General features: G+C 35.6%; 1 pseudogene; it reads right to left on the reverse strand.

Annotated features, from left to right (window-relative positions):
• Window positions 1-6391: 6391 nt before the first annotated feature.
• Window positions 6392-6802, reverse strand: LOC149252953 (RING-box protein 1a pseudogene; annotated as a pseudogene).
• Window positions 6803-7259: the final 457 nt, after the last annotated feature.

Here is a 7259-nt window from a genome sequence, read left to right on the forward strand (position 1 = left end):
TTAGTAATTTTTTAGGATAGGGAAGAATGGGATTAAGGAAAAATGGAATAAGGGAGAAGGGAATGATGGAAAGAAGATAAAAATGAAATGGAGGGGGAACCTTGGTACCAAAACAATGGATTTTCAACCCTAACAGCAATTGGCTTGAGGACTTTTAGAGGTAGGGTTTGAGAGTTTTTGTTGCAACCATTAGCAGCCATAAACCACCATCACTTAGCACAAAATTTGATGCAACATCAAGAAGAAAGGCCTACCTGGCAAATCCATGCAAGAAATGAGCAGTTTGAAGAGATTTGACACAATTTCGGGCTTTGGGCTATATGCGCCGCGCCAAGAACCCAGTGCGCCACGCGCTCCCTGTGCACCGCGCCTGTTCAGAATAACACTGGGCAAGAACTCCCAATGCGCCGCACCACCTGTTCTGTGCGCCGCGCCGGATAATTGCAACGAGTTTCTCTCGAAAACACGCGCTGCTCACCCAATTCGCTTTGAAATGCTTTTCTCCAACCTTGGCATGCAGAATGACATTCATCTTCATGGAAAAACCTTTATAAAGACATCAATTTGATTTTTGGTTCTCCAAAACCCATTTTTGTAATGTTTTGCAATTGGCACTTTTTCACAATTAATAGAACTCTGACTTTTCATTTCCTCCTTGATTTTTGGTTGAAATGATGAATTTTTGGCAATTTTTAGTAGGAATAGCTGACATAGAATTTGGCAAAGGAGACTAGGGCTGCGCCTGAAGAATTCAAGAACTGAAAATTTTGGAAAATTATTACAGAAAACAAAATGTCGACTTGTCTTCAAAACATAGTTTTGAAGAAAAGTCATAATCCATCTGTATGACGATAAAAATCTTTGAAATAATAACTTATCAAGAACCTCCCTCTGGCTTGCTGGCTTTATTAGACCTTGTGAAGACACAACTTGACTAACCCTAGACCTAATGACTAAAATGACTGTTATGACCTAGAAACTGAAACAGGACTGCAAATGACTTTTAAGACTTGATTTTGATGAACAGACCTGAGCCAACAGTGTAAAGCATGAGGGGGATGAATGACAAAAGCCCTTCCGACAGATTTATGGCATGCTCCTAACGGAATGCAACTGATCGAGTGAGATGGGACACCTAAACATGAAATGCAAAAAGAGTTTTGATATCTGACCGAGGGATGACCAGACCGACTCTAACAAAAGGAAGGGTTATGCAACATGTTGGGTTGGTAAAAGAAATCTTGGAGTTTGGTTGTTAAAGCATTTACAGAAGCTTGTAATTAACGGTTGTGTGAAGAACTATGTTTCTAAGTGTAAATGGGTTATAGTTATGGTTCGAGATGATATGATGAATAGAAAAACTTTGGCTCATAAAAAAACTTGTCTCCAACTTCTTAATCTCTAAGTTCTTTCGATCTAATGACTACAATTGTTTTATAAGCTTGGTTAGTTGGCAATTTGTGGAAAATTATTGGTGATGCTTGTATGTCTTACTGCCTTGTTTAGAGCTTAAGTTGTTTGTAAATATAAATAATATTTGATTATGTGAAACCATTAAACAAGTCAGTGGAGTTCAATATAATATTATTCTAAGCTCAAACTTTGCAGAAAGAGGTGTGGCCAAAACCTGTTTCAAGCCCTTGAAATGCCACTCCTGTCACTTTCTATTTGGATATATATGTGATTTTGGAGATATATGTGATTTTTGTTTGTAACCCTAATTCAAAAACTAATAATGTTGAAACACTTTGAGGTTGGAAAATGGTTCTATTGTTTAGTCTGATAGAGTTCGAATCCTAGCATTGAAAATTATTGAAAGTTTCCAGTTGAAAATAGAAACTCCATCTTGTTAAATAATGCACAGGTTGATGATTAGTTAAGGGCATAATTGCATACTATTATTGAGCATGATTATTCCATACACTCAACATTATTTTTATTGAATTAAAAAAGTTACAATTTACTTTAGTAAATTGAATAACCTAAAGTATTTCAGGGTAATTATATGATATACATGTGGACTGTTTGAGAAAAAGAAGAAGGGTTAAAAGAGAAAATAAATATATTTGGTTAGAACGAAAAACTTTAAATATATAAGGAATGATTGTTGAGATACATGTATTGACTATTGGATAGTGTTAAAAGTGAAAACATAAGTGTATCCTGTAACTTGATATTTGAGTGACCTACTATAAAAGGTTAGAAAACATGTTGCTCAAAGTTCTTTACTACATAATCCTCCCCCTCTTCCTTCATTGTAAAGTATGAAAAAATATTCTTTCCTATTAATTTTACTTTTATTTCACTATCATCATATAATTTTTCATTTAAATACATTTTTCCCTAGTCATCCCTTCCATGAACTCACTTTACATAATGAAATTTTGGAAATAAATATACAATATAAAGATACTTATATAACTATTGGAGAGTATATATGGCAGTCATAAAAGGAATTACGTGATAGAGTAGAGTGGACAAACAAGGGTTTTGAAGGGTGAATGGTTTCATGTGATGGTATTTCTTCATGTATTCACATATCACATCCCAATTTATGCTTGAATAATATGCTTTCATTTGAGCAATATTTCATAAGTTAAACACATTTTGAAATTAATTTACCATTTTGTGTATGCTTTTTGTTTTGTTTTGTCTGAAGCTAGCCTTTCTATTACTGAAGTGAAATTTTACAAGTAATAAAGCAATGTCTACTGGTCTTCCCACTGGGAAACCAAACTAGTAACACATATTAAGTTTCTTGAGATTCAAATCATCCCTCTTCAACATATTGACAGACAAAAACCAAAAATTGCTCCAAAGAGCATGAGTATACATGAGAGCATGGATATGAGAGCTCTACTTTGCAGAGCGATTACAATTTAAGAAAGACAAAAGTTCCTTAAACATGACAATTAAAACAAAGAATTGGGATAGCCAGAGACTTGGAAAAGATTTGGAGTAGGCCATAGGTGCCAAGTTTGGCTACTACAAAGAACTAACACTGCCATGGTCAAGCCATGACCCCTGAAAACCTTCACAACCTTGTCCAGACTGTGATCACAGAGAGCCATCGTTAGATCACCATCTTGCACATGCTCTGACAGAGGAGTGACCACTAAGAGTCTGCTCTAACTAACCGAGTGAAAAGTGGGCTAAAGCGGAACAAGAGTGATAGACCATGAAAATGCCTCCTGAGAAATAACAACTATGAATGGTATCCACAAGTAGCAGAGAAGTTGGCTGCGTTGGGTTGCCTATCGACTTTGAGATGCATATAATTAGCCAAGAAAAAATACCCTTATAATTGCAAAGCAGAGACCACGATATCCTTGAATGGGAGAGACCTAAAGACCATGAAGAAATCAAAATTATTGGCTGACCAAGAGGAGGTTGAACGATGACCTGGAGAGCTAAATTGTTATCATAAGTTTCGATAGCCAACTGAAGCTCCACCATGACAGGTCAAGTAGATGAATATTGTGGAGCCAAGGGAGGATGATGTTGGAGATTGTCTAGTTATGAGTATGTCAATGCATTCCAAAGTATGGGCTAGCCATAAAAAATGAGGACATGGTGAAGATAATGGGAATGGAGGCCATGTATCAGAAACTCAAAGACACTGATCATAATTGATAGAGGAGACGAATACAACATGCAAGGAACAAAGTCTGGAGGCAGGCTTAAAGAATTGTGTTGATCAATCATGACCGCATTGTAGTACCACCCTAAGGGAAGCTATTTTAGGTAATAATGGAGCTGCATAATGAGATTTCAAGTGATGGGAGTGTAAGGTATGAGAACTAGGAGCAAGTAGATATCTCCATTGTACCTGCATTTGACCAAGCATGCTATCATGCTGAGAGGCTCATTCCATGGGATAGATGGCTTTCAAAACCACTAAATCCTATCATCATTGAGACATTTGGAAATTATGTGCTATGGGGGATTTCATTTTTTTTTTTTTCCGAGGAAATTGTAGGTAGATCCACCCGAAGGGATAACATCTCGCCGACCAAACTAATCAAAGCCTAACCTCGAGTGGGTTAAGGAGAATTGACTCTGTGATATCCCAATGGAAAGGTGCTTTAGCAATGAGACCTCGACCAATTGAGCTAACCATTGGGGCTATGTATGATACTTCTTTTTATTGACATTGTGATTTGAATTATTTTTCTAGATGATATTTTTTCAGCAGGAATAACATATGTAACATGGGAGGAAGGGGAAAAATATCTAGAAATCTAGGGCTAGTAGATTAGGTGTGATTTCTCTAAACTTTATAATTGATTGTGATATTCTTTTACTTTGACTTGATGTACTTACAATTTGCTTCTTGTTATCTTGATTATGATGGTTTTCTTATCATCAAACAACTACCAAAAGATGAAGATCAATAGAACAAATGGACACAAGATGTAGGCTGCTAGCTAAGGCCAAATCCTTTCCTAGAGAGGAAAACCCACAAGAAATTCTTCTCTTCCTATATAAGCTTGAAATGATTAATTCTAAGACCTTTAGAACCAAGACCAAGATCCCTCCAAGACCAAGTCAACCTCCCTATTGATGAGTGTATTTTATACAAAGTAAACTCAAGTCAAACTACTTCAAAACTATTGCAACTTCACTTTTGATCTCAATTTTGTACTTGAAACTTTTGACTGCAGATAAAGATGGGAGAAAAATGTGTCTCTTTTCTTTGCTCTACTTGATTTCTTCTTCTAGGTAATGAGACTTTAAAAATTGATCCAAGTTTCGACTTCTTTTAGTAGATCTGCAATTTTGTCTTGTAGCAACAAAATGTGCCCTAATTCCTTCACATGTGTGGGAGAATGTGGCCCAAAATTAGACTTTAAACTTCGATTTTTCTTCCTTTTAATTCTTCTCTTCTTCACTGGATTTAGACTTATTTTATTATTTCTTGATTGAGCTATATGGATGATCTTCGAGTGAGGTCGAGTGACATATATATATATAATTTTTCATGAATGATGAATAGCCCTAGACAGGACCAACTTGATGTTTGCTAGGCTGACTTCTTCTCTGTAGACCAACTTGGTCTTGGAGGGATACTTTGACACAATTTAACTCAAAATAAATTCTTTGACTTTATACAAAATGCACCACTAGGTTCTATTACATATGACAATGATACTTTTGACTCCTTGAATCTATGACAAACCCTAGAAGCACACAATGGGTACTTTGACCTAAAAATAAATTGACCTTGAGCATGAAATCCATGCTATAAAATAACAATAATAAATTTTCTTTCTATTTTGCATTTAATACATAAAATCAATAGTACATAGAATATTATGAAGACCGAACTTAGTTACACATTCCAACAAAAAATGCCTAATATGATTTGGCAAGAAGGTAGAAACAAGATAATCATATTCTCTATACATTTGAACAAAATTAAGAAGAATTTAACTAGATTCTTCAAAATTGTCAAATTAACCTCAACAATCAAGTTGCCTTGCCACCCCCACTATCTCAACCAAACAATGAATTGCAACCTCATCCTATTATTACCAATATCCATGCCTCTCTAAGGTCACCTAAAAATAATGTATGGAATCCTAAGCTTGCTCAAATTTCTTCTAGTGTTGTTTTTTGGTAAGCCATGACTATTCATGTCTCATCTACCCCTATTGCAAATCACATGATCTCGTAAGCTGCCTCATTTTCCAAGTCTCTTCCAAAACAATCCATCTAGCAATCCCGAAAGACAAAAGAAAGAAATCCATGGAAAAATGTGCCTCAAGCTCCATTGACTCTACCTTCACTTCTAAACTTCATTTAACTAAAGCTAAGGTAGAAGAAAAAAGAGAGATGTCATTTTGAGATTTCTATGTAGATACATGGTGACTTTTAATTATTGTTTTCAGACATCTGATGCTTACTATTGTTAAAACCTATATATTCCCCATGTTAGCCCTAAAACACCTTATGAATCTTTAGATATCGAGTGATTACATTTATATTTTTATATTGTTATGTATGTTAGAACCCCTCATGGTCTCATTTTTTTATAATTATACCCCTTGCCTACTATATATATATATATTTTCCCTAGGGAAAATATCGTAATTTTCATTAAGATGTTGAAAATCACATGTTGTAGATGTTTTAGGAAGCATATGTAGTATAGAATGACTATTGTCACATATTTGAAAAAATTAAAAAATCTATCTCGGGACGAGACTGATAAGTAGATACAAAATTACATGTCTGTTAAATATATATACATATAAATACTGAAAACATAAAGACCGTCTGATATCTGGATCATAAAAAATCAGGGTTTGGATGCCCCATCAAGCTGCTGATCATCATATGGTCTATGGAAGTACTGGTAGAAGTCGTGCCCTGATTGTTCTTGGATCATCTAAATCCCCCGAGGCTGGTGTGTGACTTCCTTGGATAGACTATCTGAAATCTGGTTGCGCTCCTTCTGGAACTCCCACTCGCTATTATCTAATGGGTAGACTTGTCTTGTCTTAAGCCAACGACTTATGTAATGGAAGTGGAAGGCATGATTGTAGACACCCCATGCAATTGTACATTTTTCACTGGTAGCACTTGCTTGATTTTCCTACCACTCAATGCAGAGATCCATAATATGGTTTCTGCAAATTGCACAATTGTCAACCACAATACCCCACGCCCAGAGGGAAACATCATTCCATTTCTTGATTTCAAACCATTTGACCTTCCTAGTGGAACTTCTTGGTCTAACTTGACTACTGGAGCCCTCCCTTATAGGCTCTGGGATCATATCTACGTCTGTTGAAGCCATTGAACAATACCAGATTTCCCAATTGAAACTTCAAAAATATCTAAGATATGGCTCAGTACAATCACCGACAATGTATAAGAGATCATGATCCTATGGTTTTTCTACTTCAAATAAGCCCTTGTAGCATTTTTGCTATAACTTTTTTTTGGGAGGTTTTGAATAGTGAAACTTGGAGAAAATTGGGAAGACATCTCAAGCAATATGTATTTCCAATTTCAAATATTGTTTTTCTATATTTTTGGAGATATGCTCCAAGCAAGTTAGGGTTTCTATATGCTCCTGAAATCAATCTCAAATAGGTTAGTTCAACATTTTCGCTATAACTTTTTTTTTTGTGAGGTTTTAGACCATGAAACTTGGAACACATTAAGGAGAATTCATGGGTAAAATCCAGTTCAAGTTACAGATCTTGGTTTGCTATATTTTTGGAGATATGATCCCAGGAAGTTAGGGTTTC

The sequence above is a fragment of the Pinus tabuliformis genome, chromosome 7, assembly GCF_031772625.1.
Source record: "Pinus tabuliformis cultivar Carrire ecotype Pingquan chromosome 7, CPIR1, whole genome shotgun sequence".
Classification (NCBI taxonomy): domain Eukaryota; kingdom Viridiplantae; phylum Streptophyta; class Pinopsida; order Pinales; family Pinaceae; genus Pinus; species Pinus tabuliformis.